The sequence below is a fragment of the Mesoplodon bidens genome, assembly GCF_964165515.1.
Source record: "Mesoplodon bidens genome assembly, chromosome: 4".
NCBI classification, from domain to species: Eukaryota; Metazoa; Chordata; class Mammalia; order Artiodactyla; family Ziphiidae; genus Mesoplodon; species Mesoplodon bidens.
Window position 1 is genome coordinate 72,259,366 of NC_138160.1, and position 25,603 is coordinate 72,284,968.

The 25,603-nt window shown below is 34.2% G+C and overlaps 1 protein-coding gene across 7 annotated transcripts in view; it reads right to left on the bottom strand.

Moving 5' to 3' along the window:
- MEF2C (myocyte enhancer factor 2C) overlaps positions 1–25,603 on the bottom strand; it is a 150,024-nt gene that overhangs the window by 97,954 nt on the left and 26,467 nt on the right. The window contains exon 1 of one of the 7 annotated variants that reach the window (XM_081231555.1): positions 846–966. The exons of 5 other annotated variants lie outside the window; for them this stretch is intronic. The gene's annotated coding sequence lies outside the window, so the exon portion shown is untranslated. Of the gene's footprint in view, positions 1–845; positions 967–25,603 lie in introns of those variants that run through there. One more of the 7 variants, XM_081231554.1, reaches the window with a different exon arrangement.

Genomic DNA, 25,603 nt, shown 5'->3' on the forward strand with positions numbered 1-25,603 from the left:
TTAAAACATTATGGGAAATATTTTGCCAGAGAGAACTGATATGTGTCAGTATGTATATATATATAAAATAATCGATTAAAAATGACATTTTGAAATATGCAGGGTAATGTAGAGAGATGTAAGTTTAAATTTCAATAAAATTAAACTATTTTCTTATTTCCCATAAAAATGAATATTTCTTGAAGTGTGCTGCCTTTTGAACATTTCTGAAATGCAAAATTTGATATGATTAAGTACATATGCAGAGTAAGATATGGTGATGATGAGACTGTTTGCATGAAGTAAAATGTGCCTTGGAACATTCTGCTTAGAACGTTAGATTATGGGTCACCAGGTTTCAAGGCTGTCAGTAAAAATTCAGAGTTAGGAAGGTCAACAACAGCTCAGTAGCTGTTTTCTTAGCATAACTATTTTTCTAACCTGATTTTTATGCAAAAATTGTATTGTAAGGTTGGTTTCAAGTATTAATTTGTAGGAGTCCTAGAGAGGCTGAAAAGAGATTATATAACTTCAGTAATCTGAAAAATTGTTTTGTATGTATATGAAGAAAAGAATATAATAGCTAAACTGCACATAGTAGAATTTGAGTTACACTGAGAACTTTCATTTATGTACAATCAACCATAAGCTTAAAATAATTCCAGCAGCCTTACCGCTACTTCTTTCCACATGAAAGAAGAATTCTTGGAAAATGACAGAGTTACAGAGAAACAATCAGTAATTAAAAAAAAAAAAGAAAAGAGAAACAAATACTCTACCATAGTTACACTCTATAGAGCTACAGTCTTCTGTATTTTTTCTTTTTGCCAACCTAAATAGAAGAAAAATAAAATCATGCTGCTTACTAAAAAGGGGAACTTCATTATGGGAGGCTTCTGTTCACTTTGAGTTTGGCATGAGCAGACAGACGAAGGCAAAGTGGTTTGAGACCCAAGGAGAGAAGAATTTCTTGTGGACAGACGCTAAAGATCCTTCTCCCACCCTGGCTCTCTCATTTACAAACAAGTTCCCTGAGTGACACACACCTCCCTCCCTTCCCCCTCTCCTCCCCTCACTCCCTCCCTCCCACAAATCCCTCCCAGTAACACAGAAGAATCTTGACAGAATGGCAGGAAACACGCACAGACTGGTCAGGGAAGGATATGATGTCAGCAACCACGAACAATAAAAGGTGTAAAGGTGCTTCCTTCCCTAAACTGTTCCAGAAGTGTAAAATGGGAACCAAAACTCTTCACTTCCTTCTCTGAGCAGAACTGTCTGAGTGTGCTGGGCTGCTCACCCCACACAGAGAGGCCTTTGAGAGGTTCAGATAAGGGACAAGGAGAAAAATCCAGACACAGGGACAACATTTCTAACTCCTATTTTTAAAACACCTGAGAAAAAAATCCATTTCAGCTCTAGGTTAGTATTTTATATGACTGCTTTAAGAAATAAAAATAAGAAAACAAACAAGTTCATTTTGGTGAAGTAGGAGATACACTGCAATTACCATTTACCATACCTCACCAAAATCATCTGACACAGCTAATGCAGCCATATAATCTTAATTTACTCCCTCGAGGCAAATGAATTCTATACAGCAAAGAGCCAAATGGATACTTTTTTTTTTTTTTTTTTTTGTTAAAAAACAGAATCATGAAAACTGTTAAAAAAACATCAATGTTTGTTGGGAAAATACACGGATTACTTCTTTGCCCCCATAGTTAAAAAAAAAAGATATACTGGGTGGTGGTGAGGCAGGGGGGGAAGAAATTCCTATGTTATTGGAACTTTCAAAGTTCTTTAAAAAATTCAGACTAAGAACCAAAGTAACTAACATAAACTTTCAGTATCCAGTGAAACTATTTATTTTAGTCTCATCACTATTAGTTTCTTTCTAACATGGAAATGGCAGTCTACCATAAGATTTCTGTAGGAAGAAAACCACATATCAAGTGGATCTGAGTCATCTTCAGATTTCAATCATCTTCCCACAACACTTTGATTTAGAAATTAAACATAACCTTCAGTTTTGTGTTTTGATCTTAGAGTGAGACTGCCATGCCACATTGAAAGATGTGGGAAGAAATTAATTCTCTGCTGCTAAACTTATCTGAGCAAAGCATGTATTTTGCTACAATAAGCACCGTGCAGTCACTTAAATAAAAACAGCCTATGAATAATGACAAAACATTAAAATATGTGATGTCAGTTTGCAGTAAAGAATTCTGGTTTTCTTTTACTCATATGAGCAAATAACTTTTTCACTGACTCACATTTTCCCTAACACTAGCATCTTCATAAAATGTTTTGTAAAAACTCCAGGCTGAAAAGCAAGCATGCTATATCACACAAGAAATTATATGGTTAAATAAATACAAGCTGGATACTTAGCAAGGGACAAAAATGATCATAAGCCCAGTTGCTGCAAGCCTGGTATTACTAATTCAAACAATTAAATGATTCATTATTAGTTTAAGTGGAAAACATTGCTCATTATGGTGCATTTAGATACATTTAACTTTCTACTTTATGATATGTTTGAAAGACACATGAGGCATGTAATTATATTTTGGTTAAAAGGAACAAGTAGATCTCTTAATTTTTTTCCTCTTAAGAATTCTGAACTTCAAAAGATATAATAATTATTAATCTTACTGTTATTCAACTACATTATGTCTTATGAGTTAGGGAATATTTCTTTGGTCCTGAAAGTCACTCCACTTCTCTCTAAGCTTACCATGTATTATATAGAATGTTATACTACCCTAGCTATGAATGCAAGCTGAATTAGTCCTAAAGACACATAGCTAAGACATCCTCTTAAGGGTAATAAAATTACCCATTCTTCCCCACTGGATTTCACTATCATGAATATAAACAAAGTTATTTTCTCAATTTATTCCAAGTTAATACAATGAATTTTTTTTTTTTTTTTTTTTTTTTGTGGTACGCGGGCCTCTCACTGTTGTGGTCTCTCGCGTTGCGGAGCACAGGCTCCGGACGTGCAGGCTCAGCGGCCATGGCTCACGGGACCAGCCGCTCCGCGGGCACGTGGGATCTTCCCGGACCCGGGCACGAACCCGTGTCCCCTGCATCGGCAGGCGGACTCTCAACCACTGCGCCACCAGGGAAGCCCAGTAGGGTGAATTTTGAGTCATCTTTAGAACAGTAACATCATGTCAACTGTCTTTCAGTTCCCCACACCTGCCAGGCTCCTTCCTGCCACAGGGCACATGCAATTCCTGCGGCCTGGAGCGCTCCTCCTTCCCCTCTGTGCCTCCTTAACCTCTTCCCTTCCTTTCTGTCTCAGCACATTTCATCTCCCCAGGAAGCACTTCGCGCTCTCCTGATCACATCAAATTCCCCTATAAGGACTCATAGCACCATGTCCTCCTTTGTAGCACTTGTCACAACTGAAATTGCCTGTCTGCCGTCTTCCTCAACATCTGTGGGCCAAGTCTGTTTTATCTGACTTTTGCATTTTCAGTTTCTACCCTAATGCCAGGCATATAGTAGGAGTTAATAACTATGAGTTGATTAATGAATTAATTCATTAAGCTTTTTATCTCTCAGGTGAATATTTTCTTTGGTCACTATTTTTAATGACTATTAAGAACATTTTCATTTATACAGAAGCAGACTGATAACCTCACTTAATCTTTCGTTATATTTATATAGCATCTCATATATGGAATAAGAATAATTTATACTGAGAAGTGGAAGTTGAATGGATTTTGGAGTCAGAAAAGCTCAGGGTATGAACTCTAACTTGGTACTTAGAAGCTGAGCGACTAAAGACTAATGACTTAATCACTTGGAACCACTCTTCCCTTGCCTTACAAAAAGTTGGGAATGTACTTCTTCATCTGCAGGATGGTTGTAATCATTAAATGTGGTACTATAGGTGAAGACTAGGTACACAGTAGGACTGGGAACATGGCTTACTACTTGCAAGATTGCTTCAGTTTTGAGGCATAAACTGAAAGTCATACACAATAAGGTTATCAAGTGAATCATAGTCTTTACATATACCATGAAGACCTCAGTTTGCAGAGATGATGATGGGCAACTTCTAAAGGTAATACCTCATTTATCCATTAACAGTAATCATTATATGAAGAGAAATTTACAGTGTTATAAAAGTTAAGAAGTTCCTCATAAGTATCAGTCATGGAAGAGCTTCAGGCTGCAAAAGTAGAAATAACTAGGGAAATACATCAATTTTCCCAATGACCACGGCTGCTGAAAACTCTACATTAATGTTTCTAGTCCTACTTTAATATCTTTCCCCAAGGACAAAAGGAGATGAAATGTATGTCAGAAATATAATAAGGCTAAAAAGGAACTCGTTTTGAAAACCCCTGCAATTAATTTAATAAGTGGGCCTAACCTGCCATTATCAGATATAAATCATTTTATTTACACAATTCTAGAATTTAGGAGACACTTACCTTTAAACAATTGTATTGCATTCTGGACAACTTAATAAACACAGGGAAGCACAGCTTCCCAGTCATTATCACCCACGGTATATTTTGCCTTGGACATTTTTTTCACACTGGAGCTTAAACGGCATTCTCCAACCCCCACGCTAAAATAAACTCCAAATAGTCTAAATATGTCAAAAGCCTTGTGCTATCCAACCACACCACAGTTTTTAGTCTTTCTACATCATATTGAGTAATTAAGTCAGGGTTCTGGCAAGTCTTTGTTTTCCTAATTTTTCACCATGTTTTCTTCCAAAGGCCACTTCGTGATGTGGCAGGGCTCACCACAAGGTAAGTCTGCACTGTCCTCATCACAAAGCAAGAGTTACTAAGCATCACAGAGTGTGTTCTGTTCCCCGGCTGTAACTTTTCCAAAAGCACATGCAGCTGGATTTTTTGTTGCTGTTATTGAACAAAGCAAGTTAAGCACTACACAACACCAAAATCAGTGAAACAAAACTGTCAGCCTTCAACGCAAGCTAGGCTTGAAATGGGAGATGTTGCTATTATAAATTTTCATCTTATGACAAAAATCTGAATTCCCAGGCATCTAATGATCCTGTCAGAAAAATCTTACATTCATTACTTTCTTAATCTTTAATATATCATATTTCATTATTAAAATGTAAATATTCTACATATTTTTTCCTCAAACATCTGAGTGTATTAGACACAGTCTTCAGCCTTACTAATACATTTGTGTGTGTGTCTGTATGTGTTTGTACAGAGGTAATATTTTCTTATAAAACTGCAGCAAATGGAAAAAACATATTTTAGTCTTTCACAATATGTGGGTAAAACGAGTACATTTTAAGATATCTGAGTAGTCCTGAGTATTATCACTAGTAAATAATCACAGTATTATTAGGATTGTGATATGAATGGTTAAAAGGACATTCTAAGTAAAGGCTAAGTAATAAAATAATACTCTGTATTCAAACATTACATTAATGATTGAAAATTATGTCCTTGAAAATAATTTGTCTCTGTTGTTATTTACCTTACCAATTTATGTAACATTTAAGGATGACCTTGAAATGAGAAGAAATACTATTGTCTTCCTGCCAATGTTTTTGTTCTACATTAAGAAGAAAATGCTTGATAAATCATCTGCTATTTACATTCACTGAATGTCATTTACTTTGTCTCTAGCTAAACTTTAGAAATTTAAAACGTTTATATAAAAACCTTCTATGCTAATTTATATAATATTCAAAATGCCAGTCATACCTCAAATCAAAAAAAAGATATTTTATATTACTATTATATTATGTGGCTCAACATGGAACCCAGTGATTCATCAATTTTTCGATTTCTCTTCATCTCCTTTACAGCATCCTAATCAACCTAATTAAGGCTTTGTTCATCTGAAACCTCTGATGACAATTTGTTTAACTCTATCCCACTGTGGTCTTCTTATAAGGAGAATTACATCTGATCTTCTGACAGCAATCATTAAATGATCCCAACTGGCCCCAATTAAGCCACATGGCTCACGGCTTCCATGTAGTCAAGTGCCAAGTTCTCTGTTTCATTTACACATCATTCTTGGTTTATTTTCTTAAAGCCAATTAAGTATATGTGTCTTATCAAGTGGAACTAAATTTCCTTGTGTCCACTAGCTCAAGACAGGGCACCGCCTGACTTCAGTCACACTGAAGATCATGCAGGACCCCTGAAGCCTTTCTCTCTAGCAGTAGTGCTATTAATGAAAAAAAAACCCAAAAAACTTTACTTACTCAGGATGAAATTCATGCACATGTACCTCCTCAAAATAATACACATGTTTAAACAGTTCTGGCTAACATAAATCAATAACAACTTTTCATTTGGCTTATTTACAAGGATCTTTTAATAGAGTAGTACCTGCATTTAGTTGAGTTTAATATTTCTTTCTTTTTGAACATTTGAAATGATCTCTTTAAGACCCTCTAAAACAGCAGTACCAAAGTAAGACTTCTGAAGTTAACCTTTCTTACCCTTAATTTCTGCTCTAATTTTTTCACACATACTCAATTGTAAGCTCTATAATGATGTTCCCAGGCCTTCCTATGTGCGCAGGTAGCCTCAGGATTTAGAGCTCATTGATTGTGTGCTACTCCAGGGAAATGGCTGATTAAAAACAGCCTCTTGAGGAGTAGCTCCTATTCACATCTGGCTCATCTTATTCTAAACTCTTAATACCTGTATGGAAATATGACCCCTAGCTTTGGCTTTGGAGAACCTCAGTTCACAGATCCTTTACCTTAGGTGGCAAGGCAGAAACAGTGAAATTCATCTCAATATGACTGGTGTTTGAAACAGTTTCTGAAGACCTTAATCACTGCCCTGACTACTTTCCTGTGAATATAAACAAATGCACTGTATTTTTATATCTAGTCTAACAATAGCTATCACTGATCATCTGCTGGTGTCTGATGCAGGCTATCTGTCACAGTTCTCAGAGTAGAAGAATTAGAACATATCTGTTCATCCTAATCATACATTAAAAACTGACATTAGGACAGATGACTGGATGGATGTTATGCATCTTACAGGACATTAACCTTGATGGAACATGTAATTCTTTTTATCATTTGACCAACAGATGGAACTACAAAGAAAAAAGAAATACAATGGAATCTTTAGCATACTGATGTTTGGCAACCCCTGGAAAAAAAGAGTATGTGCATTTTCTTTATGATAGCTAAATACATACTTGATCAGCTCTCAATAAATAACTGTTCTTTTCCTCAAGCAAAGAGGAAAATTCAAAATATATATTACAAAATGCTGATGATTTAGAAAACACCAACCCCACAAATGACTGACTTGGCTACAAAATGTCTAACAAATGTATTAAAATTTTAGTAAAGCACAACAGACGCTCGGGTATTGTATTATGAAATATTTCTCACTGTATTATAGTCATCTCCAATAAGATTTGATGTTAATTTTAGAGCATGCTTCTGCTAAAAAGGGCAAACCCTGCAACAGATTTAGTACAAAGAAGCTGAAAATATCCCGTGGAAAAAAAAAATCTGTAGCGAAATCAGCCAGCCCAAATCCTGCCATTACTCAGCACTGCAGTGACGTGCGGATGTTTGTAGTGGTTTGAGGAGCCAGCAGGGGTGGAAACTCTATGTACTCGACTCCAACATGATTGCAATTGAACCTCATCAAAGTAAGAGCTCATAATTTGTCACAGAAAACAGCCAATTAACATATGTTAGAAAAAGGCTTCATAAAGATAATATATGATTAAAGACCCAGTGCAGCTGTTGAAAATCAAAACTATGCATTTAAAAAAGAAATCTCAGCCTGAGCTTCCGTATGGTTAAACTGATAATGGCTACTATGATTTTTTTTTTTCGTAAGTAGAAAAATATAATTACAGTGCTTCTCATAAGTTTGGGGTTATGGCGAAAGGGAGAACTGGGTACTGTGGCACTATTTACTATGCCTTACTTACTTCTATAAATAGTTGAAACCCCTGCCAAAACTCTGTAGTTACTTTGTTATAGTGCTATTTTAAAACACAGACGTTCATTGTGAGCTAAATGGCCTTCAGGATGCACTTTGTAGTTGGAGCATTCCTCTCAAAACTATATCCTCCCTTTATCTGTGTAAAACTCCAGGACAAGAGGACTCTACATGACTGCCCCTCTGACTGTAAAACACGCTAGGGCTGTGTAACGCATGGCTTGAATACATCAGAACTTTTGTTAGGGCTGGTGGTCAGGAATGGTGACAGTTAAATGTCAGAAATGTGATTAAGGTGCCTGTACGCAGTGCAGATCCTCTAACAAAACACAAGGCAGTCTATCTGCCCCAGCTTTGGAGCAGATGAACTATACGTAGCTATATGTATTTGGTGTGATCTCATTATAGATGTTAAATTAAACTCTAGCTTGGACCACGTGGGCAATCAAATCCTGGCCAAGTTAATGTCACCAGAGGCCAAGAGCCAAAATCATGATGTTTAATATTACAGATATCAATGAAAAAGTCTGATCAACAGTCACAGAGACATAAACACATCGAGCCCGATTAAGAGGTGCCAGAGACACCACTGTGAACCAAACAAAGGTCCTGGTCATCATGAACCCGAGGCTTTAAAGGGAGAATGAAGCAATAAACAAGAGAACTAATACAATGATTTTAGAGAGAAAACTGCTACAGAGAAAATACCACAGCAGAACAGGCTAGGTAGGGGTGACTAAACAGGAAAGGGCTGACTGAGGTGAATAATGCTGTCAGGGAAGGTTTATTTGAAGAGATGACATCTGAGGAGAGATGTAAACCATGGATGGAGCAAGGCTGCATTTGGAGGGTGAATACTCCAGTACTCCACCTGTCACTGGTGGTGTAAATTTGGCCAATTCATAGTTTCCTAAACCTTAAGTTTCCTCAGCTATAGAATGGGAATAACAACACATATATTCGATAATGAGGTTGTGAGGCTCAAATAAAAAAATAGATCCACATTCATTTGTAAAAATTTAGTTGGATGCAAGTCAATTTCTGAAATTCTCTGTGTAAACTTGTTTAATTTTATGGAAATTATAAATACTTTGAAACACAGAGAATATAGTATAATGCAAAAGGTTTCTAAATTTATATTAGTTGGATCCAACAGTGTGTCCTCCCTTGAGATGTGGTTATTTCACTGAAGTAATGCCCACTGGTTGAAATAGGTCTTGTGGATATAAGTTCATTTTGCAGCGCTAAGTATGGATAGTACCATGAGCAATCTGACAAACACAACACAAAATTTCTGCAAATGTAAAACACAGAATTATATTTTTTAAATCGTATTTTAAAAACTCTTTTAGAAATAAACAATCTTACAACATTACTAACGTAACAGTCACTGTTTTAGGTTGATTTATTTCCTCTCTCATAGGGCTCAACTCCCAAGCAATCAGCACAGTTTTGATTAAGATCTCAGTGATAATCAATGAGACAATGTTTCCCAGTGTCTTGTTGTACGGGAAACATTCACACATCTTTGGAGTAAGCTATGTAGCCTCAAGCCAAACAGATTAATTTCCAATTTAGAATGAATAGACAAATTGAATCATCTAGTATTTTTTAAATTAAGGCATTTTTAAGGGAAAGATACAAAATTTAAGGATTATGAATTTTAATAAATAGGAAATTAGAATGAAGGACAATAGACACTTTAATTTTAAAAGCTGTAAAATATAAATGTCCAATGAAAAACTATAGTATTTTAAGTAAGGGGAGGGGTCCAAATTTCCTATTCAAGGAAACCTTACTTAAGGAATAATGGGTATATATTTTCAATTTTCCCTCCCCTGTCATGTTTTGGGAGAGTGGTATAAATTTGATCCTTTATTCCATCATATTTGGTGAACATAATTTATTAGTTTTAAAGTACGGTAAGTTGTACAATTTACCATGAAGCCTAAATTAACACTAATCTATTTTCATTATTATTGGTTAAATGCCCTGAAAAAGAATCACAAATTTGCAAAGTTTTTTTTTTTTTTAGTCAAGATGTCTTTTTTCCTTTCCTAAATGAATCACAGTATAGACATTATTCTAGTAAAAACTAGCATAGTGTTTTATTTTATTCTCAGTGCTAACCAATACTTCACACTGCATACTCACCTCCCTATCTTGTAAGATGACCTTTGGAGGACACTTTCCTCCCCCTCCAAAACCCAGTCATAGCCGCATACAAAGCAGGCACATAAATACGAGTTTCTTCCCTCTATTTGAAGCATTCTCCACTCGATTTTTTCATTTCATCACCTTTCTTTATCTCCTTTTCCACATGTTTAGAACTGAGGGGTTATGGAAAGTGAAACTGTCAAAGAGCTAGGAATAGAGGTGTTCTCAGACGAACAGAATGTTTCCTCTGTAAGATGCAGGCAGGGCAGGCAAATGAGCTGCACAGGGCGGGCACTGTGGGCAGGGGGGCAGCAGAGTTGGGTCCTGGGATGAAGGCCTGGCGGGAGGCTCCTTATCTCAGCATGTCTACACATTCTGTCCCAGGTTCTTTTCAAGGAAAGCCCAAGTCATCCTTGGCAGATAATACTACATGGAAAGTATTACAGTACTTTCCCTATAAAAAAGCCATGTTACAAAAATCAGAAGTTACTGACACGGACAGTTTTTCATCCTGATTCTCTAAAACCTAGGGTCTAAAAAAAAGCAACCATTGGTGGAAGCAAGTTCATGACTCTCCTTAGAAATCCCAAAGTGGATTCCAAAGATCACTGGTTTCTAAGGATGCTAACAAGTGATCCCCTGCCCACCCTACCCCTCCACACCCTAAAAAAAAGTCAGGAAATCAAAAAAATTAGGAAAATAGATTTCTTTGCTATAGGACTTTCATAGTTTTTAATATGCTGGATGCCAGAATCTGGAGTATTTACAAATTTATCAGGAATATCCCTTGGGAAATGGTAGCTTTAAAGAAAGGATCAACCTTCTTTCCTCTGACTACTGAATATAAATGCCCCAAACCAACACTTAGCTCGGTGCCGGCTCATAGAAAAATCTAACTCTGTTGTTGAATAATTGATAAAACAACAATCTATTCTTTTAGCTTGACAAAGGAATACAAACATAACATCAGGTGCAGAAAACTGTTCTTTTAAAGTAAAAATATTAATAAAAATATTTAGCAATTAGTGCGATTTGTTTCCAAAGCCCAAAGCACCAGAAAGCAGTAGAGTGCAGTGGAAAGAAAGCTCTATTTGGAAACAGACTCTTGGGTGGGTTCTGCTACCCAGAAGCTGCAGGTCTTTGGGCCAGTCAACTCCCTTGAGTCTAATTTTCCTCAGACATATAAAGGGAGCTGGGTTCAATTTCTAAAGCCCCCTTTCAAGTTCCTAAATGGTATAAATTCAATAAAGGTGTAAGACACAATGAGGTCAGAATGCTTCTCCAAAATATAGTTCTAGAGAAACAATAAGCTGACAAAAATGTTTAATTGCCTGGTAAATATAATTGTTTTTTCAATTTTTTTTTTTGCATTGAAAAGTTGGTTCACCTCAGCCTCAAGCAAAATAAGCAGTTAAGATCAAGGTTCTATTATGCACTTTGGACTACTAATCATATTTAGAAATTTAATAAATAATTAGCTATAAATTATAAAATATTATGGCACTAAAAACTTTACATATATTGAATCTAATCCTCATAGCAGCCTATGAGGAAGGCACTACTACCATTTTCATTTCACAGAAACAAAGGCTGGAGGATAGAGAGGTTAAATTACTTGCCCACAGTCACAGTGCTAGTGTTAGAGTTATAATGTGAACCCTTTATAAATCCAGTCCTAGACTTAGTATTCGAATCACACACTCTGCTACTTCTCCATGCTGCAAGGTAATATTCAAAAGAGTACTTTAAAGTTAAAATTCTATACAGAAAATGTGATGTTCAGGGGGACTTAGTGGAATCTAAGAAATTCTTTTAAAATCAATGTTCTTTAATGTATCTAACATTCTCTTACTCTTGATGGCAAAAAAAGAGTTTACTTCACTGTACTAGCAGGGGAACAGGATGAAACTTGAGTTAGATACCTTTCATTAAAATATCAGTATTTACTGGCTGATCAGCACCAATGGTATTTTCCCCCTCCTTTCTACAAATGAATGTGGTTGCTCACCAGGTAAAGCAGGTGAGTGTATATGAATCAGCATATATTCATCTCGACTCTTGGTGAAAACCATCAAAACAGGTGTCTTCCTGAGGATGGGTCAGAAGAGTCAACTTCATTTATGATAAGATGATGATCACAGAGAGTATTACAGATATCTTGCCTCGAGGCTTGGGGCAGTCATCTTGCTCTCCTTCAAAGTACCTCGGGGAGGTTTCTAACCCAGATCTAACCAACCCTGGTATTACCCTGGTCATTATCTCTTCACTCTCCTACGTTTCTACATCTCCTCAAATTACGGTCTACTACAATATTCTTCTACGGGCAGTACAGTTTCCACTTTAGAATTTTATACATTCACCTACTTCTTTAGAATTCTTTGTGTTTGAGACCTCTGGGTATAACTGCAATGCAACCTCTTTAAATATATTCTTTTAGAAGTAATGTTATGGCTATCAACTTTATAAGACACACACCTAATAAAATATACAAATTAACTGTACAATAACAGTTGACATATTTGGCAATATATTTATGATGGCTGGAAGAAAAATCACACACTGGTGTGTTACAGAGATTCACATCATTTTTTTTCCACAATGTATCTCAGAGCTTGCTCTATCAGAGCTACAGAATATGAGGATGTAATTGTATACTTTCAGCATGTATCAGCCTTTTCTCCTACTTTCACAGGCAGAATACTATGGTACATATGTCTTCATTTATATATTTACACATGTTTACTGTACCAGTTGATGACCACTATAGGTCAGTGCCACTCAAAAACTCCATAAGCAACAATGGCACATTATATCCAAGCCTGAATTCAATTTAAGATGCTAGGCAGGTGACTGCAAAGTGAAAGCTCAAAATGGCTGCCTATGTATCCCAGGCACTTTGAGAGGGCTTGTGGTAAACAGGAAATCTCTGAGATTTCTAACTCAGTAAGAAAGGACCTGTTGGCAAATACTGCCTTTCACAGCGAAGACACCTCTGGAATAACTTTTATGTCGGTGTCACTCATGCCTGTGGGTGGATCCAGTAATAAGAGAGTTCTGAGAAGTGGAGGGGGAACACGTTACTTTTAGATGTTAGAAAAGTGGACATGATCATCAAGCAACTAGTTAACACACCAAATCATTATTTGGCCACATTCCTGAGGATTCTGAAAGTCAAAACTGTATAAAAGGGCTTCCCTGGTGGCGCGGTGGTTGGGGGTCCACCTGCCGATGCAGGGGACACGGGTTCGTGCCCCGGTCCGGGAAGATCCCACATGCCGCGTAGCGGCTGGGCCCGTGAGCCATGGCCACTGAGCCTGAGCGTCCGGAGCCTGTGCTCCGCAATGGGAGAGGCCACAACAGTGAGAGGCCCGCGTACCGCAAAAACACACACACACACACACAAAACAAAAAACAAAAAGACTGTATAAAAATGTTCATCTTTTATAACTTATGAATTGGAAAACAATGAATAATGGCACAGTCTCTATCCAGTTCCTTTGAAAAAAATTAGTGAAGATGAATATTTAATAACTGCTTCTCTGAATTTAATATGGAGAATTTCAGGGTGGGCTTGGACATTTCACTTGCCTTAAAATGCTCTTTATGAGAAAGATAAATTTTGCTATGTTACAGAAGATCAAAAAAGTCTTTTTTTTTTTTTGTAGAAATACATATCTACATTTCCATTCAGCCAAGGTAAGAGCAGAAATGCCGGATATTAATAGTGGCAGGGGCCATGCAAGGTCATATCATTTTTCCCTCCTTCGGATAATGCCATACCCAAATTATTTCATAAAGATTTCACCTCTCTTTTAAGGCCTTCCGGAAAAGAAGCAACATAACCTTCCTCACTAACCTATTTTGATATCTCACAACTCTCACTCTCAGGAAATTCTTACTTATAGCTAATCCCTCACAGAATGCTTTATGCCCAGTCCTGTTGTTCTAGCCTCTGTAGAGAGAACAACACCGGGTGATCATGTTTTCATGTCATGTGCTTTAAGACTGTGAATTGAATTATATCTATTTTGGTCGTGCTTTCCTTGCTTTAGTTTCTCTTTTTCCCCCCATCTTTGTGGCTCTTCATTTCAAGTCATACCTGCCTTTAGCTCTGGAGTCCAAAAATATACATAGTACTAAAAAAAGGCTCTTGTATACTCCTATCAGATACATATTTTTAATTATCCACACACTGCATGAATTCTAAAGTAAATGTTTACCTTTTCATTTATTCCAATTTTGTATTTCTTCCCCTGCCAGATTTGCTTCCAGCCAACTCTTCCACAGTTTGTATTTAAAGAGTTTATTTTTTTCTTCCTTGACTTCATGATTTCTGACCAGTTCTCCAGTCTACCAAGGTCACACTGCGTTCTGATCTTGCCTTTTCAAGGGCCAGACTTCAAAAACTCTCTTTACACAGAACCCTTTAAATTTAATGTACAAATTATTTATTTCACTATTCCTTTAGCTACCATTCAAATCTGCCTGATTTAAGGAATATTTTCCCAATTTATGGATGAGGATGTCATACAGAACAAAATCAAAAGGCTTGGAAAGTTGAGATTATACCTATCCCTTCTCCTTCACACTCTACAGTGAAGGTTAAAATATTCTCATAGGACCAGTTTTTATACTCACACCCAGGGTGTTACAGGATGTAAAACAAATGTATAACAAATCATTGTGATGTTTTTCCTTGTATGTATATATATATTTTTTCCTTGTATATTTTTAAGTCTGCAAATAAGAGAGTTAGTAATGGTGGTTCCTTGGGTCACACTTTGTTTTCTTTTAAAAATGTCATCACTGTGATAGTTACCTTCTACCCTTTATTAAAGAATCCTTAAGAATAGTAGCTTGTGGCCTTGCAATGGCATTATGTTACAAGAATTCCTGCTACTAAAATTATCTTAGGCTTTAGCCAGAATTGCTCAGGAGTTCCATGAAACTTGCTTTGTTATTTAATATCACTTGATTCCTTAGGTCATATGTACATATGTTACATGTGCAAAAAATCATTAAATTCATTCCTTTATTCAACCATTTTTTTTTGGGGGGGGTAACTGCTATGTTCCAGGCACTATTCTAAGGGATCTAAAGGAATAAAAGGAATAAAACAGATAAAAATTCATGCCCTCATGGAACTTATAATATTCCAGATATTGTCTATATTTACTTTCTCCTCCACATGAAAACTGGGCTACTCTTTATCCTTTGCTGTTGTTTTTGGTTAAACTGAATAAATTTGTAAATATTGTATCTTAATTCTGACTCTCCTTATTAAACTTTAAGCCTTTATTATTTTCTTGGAACTTTCATTTCCATATTATTTTAAATTTCTTTTTTTTCTCATAATACTTTTTTATTCCCATTCATCATAAGGTCTTTCTTTAGCCAACCAGATATTCTCCTCCCTTTCTAAAAGTTTGTGATACAAGCTGAAGTAGTCTTTGACTACTTGTGCATCCTCCATCCTACACACTAAATTTTCTAAGAATACCTTTTAACTATTTCCAAGTCCTTTGAAAATCTGTTCCATTAAATTCATCTTTTTCTATTGTTGAATTTTTCAGATCTTTAATTCCTGCCTGGGATTGGATCCTAAAATAATGTAAATCTTTGGTCAATCAGCAGGTTTGATAAAAACTAAACTAATTAATGAATAATAGTCTTAGCTTTATTGAAAGAGAAATAAATTCTAATAAATTAAGAAGGCCACCCATTTTCATGTTTCCTGATTGTATGTCTGGGTAAGGTATGACTGAAATATTTGGATATTTCTATTATACTAGTACGGAAACAAGTGATCAGTGACTCCCTATTGTATAATAAAAGATAGAAGATTAGAAACGAAGTGCAATTACAGATATCAACTATATGGAAAAAAAATAAAAGACACACAGTAAGAAAAATCCTTCCCTGAGAATTTATGGATATAGCATCAGCCATCAAAATGACGGTAAACAAAGAAGTGGGAGATACTGTGATAATTCTTCATCAAAATTTTAGTTTTCATTAAGTATGCTGAAAAGATTCTCAGGAGGAGAAAACAGTAAGATAAAGGAGAACACACCTCTTCCGTGTGGCTAGATGTGTGCCAATATGCCAACTTCCTTGGTAAATTTTTCATGTATTTAGAAGAACCTAAATAATAATAATTTTAAAAAGATGTTAACCTAGAATAGGATTTCAATGGTTTTTGAAGGAAAGCAACTTTTCCTTTCTAGAAGCCTTGAAATCGAGGCACCATCCTATAGTGAAATGTATGAACTGGAGAGGGCACATGATGATGCTCACCACACCCATCTACCCACAGAAACTTACTGCCCCTCCTCCAATCCTGCCCTAGAAGGAGAAGAAGACTATGGTGCAGAGATAGGCACATCACTGACAACCATCTGGGGAACTCAACAGACTGAGCTACTTTAGAAGATCCTAATGTCTGGGTAGTGTTGCCTTGTCTACCTTAATGCTTTTCCTATCTCATTTTTTTTTTTTTTTTTTTTTTTTGGAATGCAAGGCTTTGCAAAATGTCTCTTTAGATTTCTTTTGTGTTTGTTTATTTTTTTAAAAATCATGTCACAAAAAGCATTTCTATTTAGGTCTGTTTTTCCATTAGCCATTTGCCTTTTGCTAAAACTTTAACTGTATTCTATGCTTAAACACCCAAACACAGACACGTTCCATCGCTTAACATATTTTAAAATATTTTGTGTATTTATGTATTATTTTAAAAATTCTATTTTAAAAATCAATGGTAAACCAATAAATTGTTGGAATTAAGTTAAAAAAATCAAGGTCTATCTTTAAAATTCTATTGAGACATTGTGCAAAAATCAGACAGACCAATTACTAGGTAGACAATGTAGGCTACACAATCACATTTAAACTAAATTTTTAATATTTCTGAAATTCATTTTTTTCTAATACACAGTTTCTCCATGACAAAGTGAGAGGCGTTAACTAGATGATATACATGCTTCTTCTATTTTTAATGAAAGATTTTATAATCTATTGAAACTAATATCTATGACTTTCTTTAATCCAGAAAATTATCATGTAAGGAGAGTCTATTTCAGATTGGAAACGTGGAAGGAGAAAAAGATTTGAAGAATAAAATTTGAAATTCTGGCAACAGAATTTTAATTCGTGTTTGATAGTTTATTCCTGTGAAACAATTTTTAATCATCCTAGTAATAGTGATAAGGATAGTTCATTGAGTGAACATGTCCCAGGAATATTATTTCTATTATTTCAATTGAACCTTACACCTGGATAATTTTGTACTATCATGATCATTATTCATATTATATTTCTGGTTCAGAAAAAAAATCAAGGCACTGAAAAAATACAAAACTTGCCCAACTTTACACCATAACTAAGTAGCAAAGCTAGGTTTTGAGATAAGGGAGGCTGACTCCAGATTCTAAGCTCATATTCCTCTGCTATATTGCCTCATCTATTAGGGGGCCTTACAAACTTCTAACGAAATATTTTCATCGTCTAGTTTTGAAATTTTATATGTGAAAGTCCTAAATCAGCTGACAGTAAAATATATAAAATCCAGTACATTCATGATCTGAGCTTTTATCTAAATATAAACCTAAAAGTTGACTCCCCTTAGATTAAAGAAGGGTGTTTCATTTTCTCTTTAACTTTTCCATGTCATTTTTTGAAACTGGATTAACTTTTTTTCCTGATTGAAATTACAGTTCTTAATGTATTTCTACTACAGTTATTTCAAGAACAACTCTTTTTCCCCATGGTTAAGATTTTAAATAGTATTATAGGCTTCCAGCAACCATTTACTTATAATTTATAGCCAGAGATAAGATACCTCTAATTTTCCATTTGGTGGGTTCCTGGGTAATATAAACATAATATGGAATTCTGATTATATAGATCAATTTGACAATAAATTGGAAATAGGTATTGCTAAAGGTTAAATTTATAGGTAAACTGATGAGAAATGCAGGATATTGTAACCTATTGAATATGCCTTACCTAATAAATGTCCATGTCCTTCTTATCAAATGATTCTTAAGGGTGCTCTGTAGGAAAATAATTCACCTTGTATACTATAACTGACTCATTGATGGAAAGCAGCTTTCTAATTCTCTACATATATGTGATACGCAAAAATGTAAATGACCAGTGAATTTGCTTTAATTCCAGAAATTAACTAATTTGGCCTGCTTCTAAAAGTTAAACTAGAATTAAAATTACAAATAATGAACACCAAACAGAAACTGTCATATCCTCCAGTGTCAATGGCTCCTATAAATGCTGTTGTCAACAGCTGGTTCAAATTGCCAAAAGACCCCAGAAACAATTCAGGAAGGAATAGTTTTTAAATGGATCCACATTTGTGGGAAAAAAATGCTCTTCCTTTATAGTCACTGTTCATTTCCTGTACTGAAATATGATGTAGAAGCAACTGTAAGAAATTACGACCTGCTTAGAGGCTTTTTACTAAGCCCAACTTCCATTATGTGAAACTTCTTATATATTATAGGCATTTCAGTACAGATTATTACTAAATATGAGATTACAATGGCAATAGGATGTTTTAATAAGATGACAACTTTACTATTTGTCATGATATCTTCCATTAATTTACCTGAATCTTTTCTGTGCCAAAGTTCCCTTCTTATGTGACAAACTCACCTGAGGTAGGAAGAAATAAACAATGATGCACTTGAAATTCCTATTGTAAAATCTAAGAAGTTATGATAAAAATACATGTTTTAACTTATATAATCCAAATAAATCCTAAATGGTAATAATAATAACGGTGCTGAGAGTTTTTATAAAATATATAATAAAGGAATTTTTTCAACATTGAGTTCTCAACCTATATCTTCTCTATATAGGTTTTCTGCTTTTTAGAACTTTGGTTATGAGTGGTATAATAAAATTTGACTATAGATTTATACCTATAATAAAAATAAAATCAACTTCAACTCTTCATGAAAGTGATACCAATATACAGTAGTTCCCCATAATGACAGAAAAATGATAGCAACAATGTTTTGGATAAGCTGTCAATTCAGAGAGCAAAGGGATAAAGAAAATAATTAAGGGATCATTTAAAAAATATATTTGTTAGGATAAAAGAAAATTAAAGGGTAAAATTCCAAAGAAACTTCTCTTTGTGCTTAACATGGTAGAAATATCATTCAAATAGTTTAACCCCGCAAGGAGATTACCTGTAGTTCTACCAAGGTCACTGCCAAGTTGTATTAATGGCCATGTTCAGTACATGTCAGTCACATGAGTTAGAGCTGCCTTCTTCTTCTTTTTCTACTGCATAATGACCTCCCTCTTAATGCACACTGACAAATTGAGGTGAGTGAATATGTTTTTCCAAAATATAGATGGAAGAGTTCCATTCCTTCAACTCTCCTATTTTAATTGTACCAAACATGTGGAATGTAAAGTCTGGCAGGTTTTAAATATTCCATTCTGAAAATTGAACCATTTTTGAAAATGGCACTTTGAGTCTTAAAGGGAATTATTTGTGGCTGCATTGTGAATTTTCTTTCAAATGCACATTTGCTTATATTGCTGCAAAAGCACAAAATATTTTTTAAGTGTAGGAATGACTTTTTTTTTAATCTAGAAAATGTCATTGGAACACAGAGTTAGTAACAGAATGATTTAGTGTTCAGTAGTTAAGCTCTATTGCAGATTTGTAATTTTCATTTATCAATATTATTCATCATTTACAGAAGAAATGTGAGAGTGGAGGCATATTGGCTTCTGAATACATCTACTGACTAGAATGCAACAGACATATTTATGTACTTAGAGTAAAAACAGATTAACAGATCTCCTTTACAGGGCTTATATTTAAATAGAATAAATCACACCCTCAAAGAATAAATGATATTCTAGTATGTTATAATAAGACCTGCTTGTAAGAGACATCTCTATTAAAAATTTACCACTTTAGTCCTGGAATACCAATTTAGTCCTGGTTTTGAGATTAGCAATATATTAAAAATATCTGGGGAATTAGCAGTTTCAATTCTCAGATTAATATGAGAACTTGGTGCTGATTTCTTTGTTTCACTTATATACTTTAATTCATCAAAACATTATTGAAATGATTGGGAGAGAAAGAAGACATGAAGAAGCACTCCCCCGCTTATATCAGCTGACCTGAACAATATTTTAAAACTATATTTAGAAGAAGATAAAAGAGCTGAGTACAGTGACAATTCTCCATGCCAACTTCCTCTATTACCACTTTTCTTTTTTTCATTTAGTAACTCATCTATAAAACGACGACTTTGAAAAAAAAAGAGAGAATAATTTCAGGACCTCTAGATTTTAACAGGCTGGTAAGATACATAGTTGAGACTAGATCAGACACCAATCTATAGCTTTCATATAAGATCCCTATTTCTATTTTGTTTATCTCATTTATAGTTGCACAACTCTTGGTAATGACTTGGATCACAAATGCATTACAAAGCAGTTTCTCAAATTTGAAGTTGAATACAAACAACTATTATCTAAATTACAAAAATCAGATTTAAATATATTGCTTTAAAAAAGTACATGAGTAAAAATTGGCAATACACAAAGTGCAAATAAATTCCATTCTGCAAACTTATAACTAGTAAATGGGCACATGGTGATGTAACTAAAATTCATAAATAATATTTTAGCAAAATTTATAATCTTACTACGATAACTTTTACAAAGATGATGTAGAATAATTTGCTATTTTAAAAAACTCCCCAAAGGCACATAGCAGAGGAAGTGGTGGAGAGAATCTGCATGATTTAATAACCTAATAATGAACTGTATTTGAAATCCAAAGCTATAGAGGCTGAAAACTGTTTGGTAGAAAATAACAAACCTACTTCCAGAAGTTTGGTCAAATGGGTACAACTTTCTAGCTATGAAACATCTCTTACTTTGCAGAGTACTGGGTAAACCATATGTGGATGAAAATCATCTCCTTAAGATAAAAATTCACATTTTCACATATTTACATCTTTCTACATAGAAATAATAGCAGGAAATAAGCTAAATGCTTTATATATAATATTTAATTCTTGTTGTAATTATTTTAGTCACAATAAGGTAATAAACTGAGACACATTTTGAAAACTTTAAGTAGTGTAACTTCTCACTCCACAATGTTAACTAGTTATTTGCAACTTCAGCAAGCACATAAAAAAAAAAAGTCATTAATTCATTCCCACTGATGAGGGGGGCACACTAATAAGAAAAAATAAAATTTAGATTTTGGTCAAAAATTGACATACTTTGGGATAAAATTCTGTTTCCTAATGACACTTCTCTGTGAAAGAGTTGGTTGAAAGATTCCCTCTGCCAATGGACTGGTTATTTAGAGTTATAGTGGCCTGTGTGGGAGTATTTTGTTTTCCCAGATGGATACACAAGTTCTTCAATGTTGTAAAATATTTCTTAGAAGAATATGGCTGTGCCAAGCACTTTAAAGTACTTTTAATTTACTTGTTTCTAAATCAGTTAATTTGAAAATAAACGACATTCACAGGCTTCAACTGTCTAAATCTTAAGTATTGCATTTCTAAAAGCCAGCCCCGCATGAGTTTGGCTATGCTACCGAATGCTATGGTAAATCTCTCTTGTTTACAAGGATTGTGAAACCTGTTTGTTTTTTAAAAAAAGTCATACAGACATAATAAAATACACTGAAAATGTGTGATATTTGGCTAGTACAAAATGTTGTCTAAGGCTTAATTTAAAAATCTACAATAAAGGTTTCAACACATTTATCCATTTGATTTATGTCTAAATGTTTAACTTAATTTCAAAGGAATTAATGACTGACCACTATTAAAGTTCAGTTTTCTCTTATGTTTCAGGGAGATGAATCTGCAAATTCCTTCAGGAAATGATCCATTGTTCATCAACATTTCAAAACTAAGAAACTTCTAGAAATTGGTAATTCTGGTATTCCCTAGTTGTATTTCAAATTTAATAATATGAATTGAAACCTTTAAAATTCCACTACAAGAATTTAAAAAAAAACTTTGAAAAGATAAAATCAAGTAGTAAATCTGCCTTTAATGACTTTAATTTGTAGGATGATGTAGGTAATTATAAAATCTTTTTCCTAGACCTTCCTCCTCAAAAGGCAAAAACCAAAATCCCTTTCAATGCAAAATTTCTTGATTGTAAAAATTAAAAAAAGGATAACGATTGTTAATCCTTGTTTTGCATCGAGCACTGTTCTATTTACATGTATTAACTCATTTAATCCTCATAACAACCTTATGGTACCATTACTGCATCCATTTCACATATGAGGAAACTTAGACAAAGAGGACTTCGCTTGCACAAGGTAAGTGTGGCTCTGGGATTGGAACCTACACAGTCTGACTCCAGCATCAACCCTTTATGTCATGCTAAACAGATTCCAACATTTTAATGAAATATGAGGTCTTAATTTGATTGCTTTAAGAACACAACAGAGGAATGGTAACTGCCAAAGTAGACAGAATGGAGGAACTTAGAGTTGGAGCAGACCCTAGAAGGCCATTGCTCTTTAGGGCTGCCATTATGTTTGGAATGCCCTTCATTTTAAAGTGGAGTAGCGAGCGAAACTTCCAGTCTCACGTACTGGCTCTGACTCTGATGATTCCTTTGACATACATACATACATACTTACATGCTTACATGCTTAGATATGTATATACGTATATATGTGTGTACGTATATATATAGCATATCATTAAAAACATACATAATGAATTTTTAAATGAAGAACATGTATTTTTTTCAATTTAAACTTTGTTCTGTTTGATTATTAGAATAATGTCAAGTCTTTGCTTTATCTTCCAGTAAACATCCACACATTTTGATATCAATCAACCTGTCTTACAAGTACTGGATATAGATTTAGTGAATTTACTCAGTGAACATCTATCTGCTAAAATTCAGCTGATTTTTCTGTTAACTTTCAGCTTCTACATGCTAACAGTCTATAAACCATCAATGTTAATTTCACATTCTGACTGGCCAGCTAGCTAATTTAAGGTATAAAAATTCAATATTTAGTAAGGTATACTTCTCTATCTTATATTTTAAAATTAAAATAATAATTTATGCATTTATAGTTACGTAAATAGACTGTAATTATTTATCCTAGGTACTTGAAATTTTAAAATCTATTTTCAGCATCTCAAAAAAGATTAAAGAATTCTAATTATACTAAAATGTACGGGGGTAATTATTACTTGAAGCTTTGTAATACAACCAATACAATCAGACTCAATCTGTAGGGGATTTACATATCTATTAGAATACAAAGTATCAAACTGTATTTGTATTTTTAGGTTGCAACATCTCCAAAACGACAAATGGAAATTTGAATGACTAAAAGTGATTGTATATGGAAATAATTTATGCTGAATTCTTTATATTCATTAGTAGTATAGTTGCGAACAAAAGGTTATTAGTATCTTCTTAGATAACATGATTAAAACAATTTTAGAACTATATATTGAAGTGTGTATTCAATATTCATTAGCAACAGAGTCAAACTTTATATTTAAAAAAAATCACACGCCTTTTACTATGTATCTTATATCTCTTTTATATAACTAAAACTTTAATTTTAAAGTTATTTCTATTAATAAATATAAGGAAAAAATACATATCTAAAAGTACCAGTGGTAGAGATGGAGGCTGAGATGAAGAAAGTACATGAAACACAATAAGAGAAGAATCAGAAGAATCAGAATCATACTCTAAAGTCAATTCCTATAAAAGAACATTCAAGGCAATGTTCAATTTATTTAAACACTGGCTTCTGGCTGCATTAACTATCATTTGAAATAAGTGTACTATACAACAAGAAAAAAATTGTAACAAGGATTTTTATCATAATTATTATATTTCCAAGTGATAATTAAAATGATATGTATGCTGCTCTTAAGAAAGCAGTGTTAAAATGTAGCTCTAGCTGAGGTGGGTACCTAATGGATAATGAGGCCTTCTAGGCTGGACTTGTACACCCTTGAACAAAAGTCAATTATCAAACAACTGTGTACTCTTGCTAGCCAAATATCTTCCATTAGGACAACTGACAAGAAATGTTCTGTAGCTACATAATGCCTAGACATTCAATAAACTGACACCAATAGTAAGTTGCTATACTTAAATGAATACAGGTAATTAGGAATTGCCTGAATAAATGAAATCTATGTAAAATAAAAATGACTATCATTTCTAGATAACAGCGTCATTGAAACAAATGTGTCATGAAGATTGCTGGTGAAGAATAAAACTTCATGATTTGACTATCATTTTGTTTTTCTTACTCCCATCATATACCGATGCTAACTAACTAGCAATGGAATAAATAAAAGGCTTGAATTAGCTTTCATTAGATGTTGACTTAATGGGTTTACAAAAGATGTAAACCCTTTCCAATGTACTTGGTTCCTCATATATTTATGAAATAAGAGATCAACCTAGTCAGAGGCATATCACAAAACAAAAAACCCCCAACTTACGTGAATCAGTTGGATAAAACTTAAACTCCAAACTGGGCCAATGAGATACACTATGTCTTTTAATGAATCACAAATGTGTCTCTCAACATTGTTTTATCAGCTACAACAGTATTATCTCATGACTTTCACTCATGACATAAACAAGAACCACAAAAATAATTTTTACATGGTGGGCAAATCTAAGAAATATAATATTATAATGTAAGAAAGATGCAGAATCATCATTCATCTATTACCACATATGAAATGAAATAAAGGCTACTGATGGCAGTTCTTTTGTAGCTATATAAGAACCATACTTTCTAATCAGAGACCAAAGTTTTAATCTATGTGACTTCTAAATTTCAGTTTCCTCAGCTGTAAAAATAGGTATTAGTATACAATAAATAATATCATTACCATAGGTTCATAGACTAGTATGCAGTAGTATTTCACAAAAGGAACTGGACGCCTACCCCAAGGAAGTATCTTTGGTTATGATCAACATCGTTCAGCCAGTCAGGTAGTATAGCAGATCTGGTGCAAAAAGTTAATTTGTTAATTTAGAGATTATAAATCCATCAGAGACTATATCCTGAATACAAAGACTAATAAAACTTCATCTCTGTCCTCCGAAGAGCTTAAATTTTACAAAACTGGGAAAGATAATTTAAACAGGAACTTTAGTACGAGGCAGAAATTAGTCCCATAAAATAGGTATACATAAAATTCTACAAAAGTCAGGCATAGGAAAAATAATTCCAAAGGGAAAGGTTTCATAGTGGTAGCACTTAATTGTTTTTCCTAAATCTCTCTCATTTGAATTAGGAACAATTATTACCCTTCATTCACTTGTTTCAATTTAATTCAACAAACATTTATGGGACATCTATTATGTGTAACAGACTTATTTAGACCAGAGAGAGAGCAAAGACGAATAAGGTGCAGTCCCCAAGCCCAAGGAGTTTACAGTCTAAGGTAGGTTAAGAATAACAGATATTTGTACAGGATTTC